Below are 3,936 nucleotides of genomic sequence, written 5' to 3'. Positions count from 1 at the left end.
ACAAAATTGGGAATTATGTCTTTGTTTCTTTATTTCAGTGTCCTAATAATTCATGTATATTTTACAAAAATCTCCCTGAAGACAAAACAAAGATTAGGTCACTCCCCATATCAGTGAACCACAGCAGAATGCAATTCTGAATTTTATGAAAATGGGCATAAAATAAAGAAGAAAGTGGTAGAGTGCTCATTTAGCACACCCAAGGCCCTGAGTTTGATCCTCAGCACCACATAAAAATGAATAAATTAATTAAATAAAGGTATAAAGAAGAAGAAGAAGAAGAAGAGGAGGAGGAGGCAGAGGAGGAGGAGGAGGAAAAGGAGGAGGAGGAGGAGGAGGAGGAGGAGGAGGAGGAGGAGGAGGAGGAGACAAAAGGGAAAACGGGAACAGAGTGAACTTAAATTGTGGTTTCCAATTCTGAAAAGTTTCTGAGAACTGCAATTTTCTTTGTATTTGAGATCTCCTATTTCCAGGAAACATTTAATTGTGTTTTCTGGTTTTACTCTTAATATTCTCTAGTTATTCTTTTATGGAAAAACTAGATGATATGCCAAAAAGACTTTAAATCAATTAAAATCTTTCATTAAACATAAAGACACTTTCACATTTGCTACAATCATAGTAAATTCACTTCTTTGTATAAAGGGACAGCCTTTGTTGGGAGTTTAAAATATCCCCAATGGCAAGATTATGTACCTAAATCTCCCATTGCTGTTTATGTAATAGTGGATTAATCAAATTAAATGCTGTACTCTCTAGAATAAAATAGAATGGAAATATTTTAATCATAAGATTTATATTTAAACCATCTTTATTTACAAAATACTATCCTAAGAATTATAATTCCATTTAGCTTCAATTGGAGCAAAAGTATAATCACTTAAGTAAAAGCAGTTACTTAAAAACTGAAAGTGAGAGATGAGTCAAATTACTTTTGAAGAGAGATCAAAAACATCAGGTTTCTTGTTGTGGTTTTGGATGTTCAGTAGCAGGCTTATTTGGAGGTGGAATCAACCCTGAAGGGAACACACTTCTACTTTCAGAATGCACGGGGAAGATGGGGGTGGGGTGAAAATCCAGCTCTTTCAGGAAGATAATGAGGAAAATACCTCTGTGAATAGACATTTCACATTGGAAATGGAGGGCTTAATTGGCACCATGGAAAATAATCTCAAGGTGCTCCATACCTGTTTCCTGGAGGAGGTGGAGGAAAAAAAGGTCTTCTACTCATGAACTGACTCCTTGGGTCCACTGGAAATATTGCATCTCTGATTGGAGGGAAAGGTGCAAAAACAAAGCCAGAGCCAGTTGCTTGGTTTTCAGCAAGGAGAGGTGAATTAGGCACATTTGAATCACCAAGATTGACTTTGGTATCCTTTCTACTGGATTGCGTTTCTCAAGACATAGGCCCATCCACTATATCCAAAGAAGGCATATTAGAACTTCTGAGTTCTGCTGCTCCAGATGGTCTACCACAATTAGAATAACATCAATTTTGCCTTTGTAGAGGAAGCTGTGGGTCAGAATATGGTTGGCCTGGCAGAGGGATCATCATCCTACTCCTGCGTGCCTGTTTCCTTGGAGGTGACAGGGGTCTGGTGTAAGAAGCTGCTCTCTGAGGGCCAAGTAACCTCTCGTAGCTTGATTCTCTTCATTGGATGGTCCAGAGGATTCTCTAGGCCCCTTGAGCCTCTTCCTCCTCCTACTGGAACCAAAAGTGAGAGTGTGAGTGGACCCTTCTTTTCCAAATGAGGAGGTCTCACTTCAGATGAAGGCTGACCCAATGGGGAGAAACTATTTGGGAAATGCTTTTGCCAAATGCTGCATCTGAAACATCAAGTGTATATGGATCTTTTTCTGCAAGTTTAAATTTAAGCTCATTTTCCACGTTAATTTTTGTCCATTGCAAGCATTCTGTTTCATGAAATATTTGAGGTTTCTTTCAGCAATCTGAGCTGCCCACTCACTATCATGTGCTTTGTTCTCAGAGGAAATAATGGTTCTCTCCAATTCTTCTTCCAGATATTTGGCTAGCTTTCTGTAGGTCTCCAGCTCTTCAGTTGTATGGCTGATCATTTCTTCTACTTTGGAAAGTTTCTCCTCTTGCTCCACCCAGTGGTTTTCCTCTACTCTCAATTTCCCATGGAGTTTCCTTATGTTTTCTTGATGTCATTCCATCATGACTTTAAGTTTCTGCTGAAGGTACTCATTCTCACTTTCAAGCTGTGTATTTTCTGACTGCAAAGATGCCTTTTCAGTCTTAAGATTTTTAATATGTTCTGTAAGGTCTTCCTTTGTTTTCTCCACTTCAGATAACAAAGTACAATTTTGATTTCTTTCTCCTTCTAAGGTTTCTAAGGAGGTCTTTATCTTAGAACCATAAACCAGTTTCTTCAAAGTTCCTTTTGACTGATTATCCAAGTAAACACCAATTTATGATTTACTCTTCATTCCCAACTCCAAGTTACCATCATCTATTTGGGCTTCCATGTTTGTAGAAGGCCTATCTTTCATCTTCAGCAAGCATTCGGTCAGAGACTCCACGTGATTTTCTTTATCACTCAGAACTTGTTCTGCATGTACTCTAGAGTCTTCAAATGTTAGCTTCTTTTTATCATGGAAACATACTTCTTCCCTCCATGCTTCAGTTTCCCATTGTAAGATCACTTTCTGAATTTGCTGAAGTTGGGAATTTTCATTCAAAGCCTCTTTTATTGCCAGCTTAAGTCCTTCATCATTCATTTGAAATAGTCTCAAGTTTGTTTTAGCTTCAGCTATTTGTGACTTGAGGGATTCTGATTCACCTTCTAGGGACTTTATGCTTCTTGATATATCCACCATCATTTCATCCTGTTTAAAATGCTTAGACTTCTGTTAGCTTTTTTTCTAGAAAGACTATTTCATTCCCACAGCTAGGTTTGGGCCTATGCCACTTTTCGTATGTTGCCTCCAATTTTTGTGCTTCTTTTGAACCCTTCTCAAAACTGCCATCCTTTAAAGATGACTCTAAGCCTTCATGCTCTTTCTGAACAAGGCTATTTTCAAATGTTCACAATTTTCTTCAATTAGTCCAGAAAGTTTTAGAGCCAACTCTTTTTCTCTTTCCATATAAAGCCTGCTTCTAACAGACTGAAAACTTCTCCACACAAACAAGAGAACAGCAAAAAGTCCAATAGCTGTACCTGTTACCAACTCCCAAGGAACCCCATAAGAATTAGGGCCTGGATTCATGTCTTCAGACAATGCTGCCACAACCCTGCATATTTCTTCCAAGACCACCCCCTAGTATGGCTGAGGGGCAGCCCTTGGCCCCTCCATCAAGCCAAAACTGGTTTGGCTCTTGCCACCACAACCACAGCCTGCCCAGGCAGGCCAAAACAGGCTGTGGACACTCAAGTATTTGGTCAGGAATTCAAACCTGCACCAGGCAACAGAGCAGACCACTGTGAACCCTTGGGGAGGGTGGGGGGGGTGGGGAGCTGGGTCAAAGGCTCCCAGTAGCCTTGTAGCACTAAACTGCTCATCTGGGGAGTATTGGCCCCTGCCCTACCCAGTGCATTCTGAAGGGCCATGGGTTCTGGTGCCTCCCACTCCAGCAGAGAGGAGTCCTCTCCATGCCATCCACCCCTCAGTTTGGTTTAGGCCAGGTCAGGGCGGAGCTTATTATGAAGATTCTATACATTCATAATATCACTGTTTGATGTCACTCAAATTCTAATGCACTCTAAACTGTTTAAACAGATTTTATGCCATATATTTATATTTGTACCACTTGCTCTTTTGTCTTAATGACTCATTTCTTTCCCTGCCCTTGTCCTCTCCCTTTTTGCTTCCCTCCTTCCTTCCTTCCTCCCTACCTCCCTCTGGATGATATCAAAAAGATTACCATGAGCCTAGAAAGTTGACACTCAGAAACCACTGGGCTTTCAATGTGGA

At 40.3% G+C, this 3,936-nt stretch overlaps 1 pseudogene; it reads right to left on the bottom strand.

The window, feature by feature from the left end:
• Positions 1-858: 858 nt before the first annotated feature.
• LOC101978656 (melanoma inhibitory activity protein 2-like) lies at positions 859-3,692 on the bottom strand (annotated as a pseudogene).
• Between the last annotated feature and the right edge of the window lie 244 nt (positions 3,693-3,936).

This window comes from Ictidomys tridecemlineatus, chromosome 10 (genome assembly GCF_052094955.1).
Source record: "Ictidomys tridecemlineatus isolate mIctTri1 chromosome 10, mIctTri1.hap1, whole genome shotgun sequence".
NCBI lineage: Eukaryota > Metazoa > Chordata > Mammalia > Rodentia > Sciuridae > Ictidomys > Ictidomys tridecemlineatus.
The sequence above is the reverse complement of the archived record's forward strand: the minus strand, read 5'-3'. Positions and strand labels throughout refer to the sequence as shown.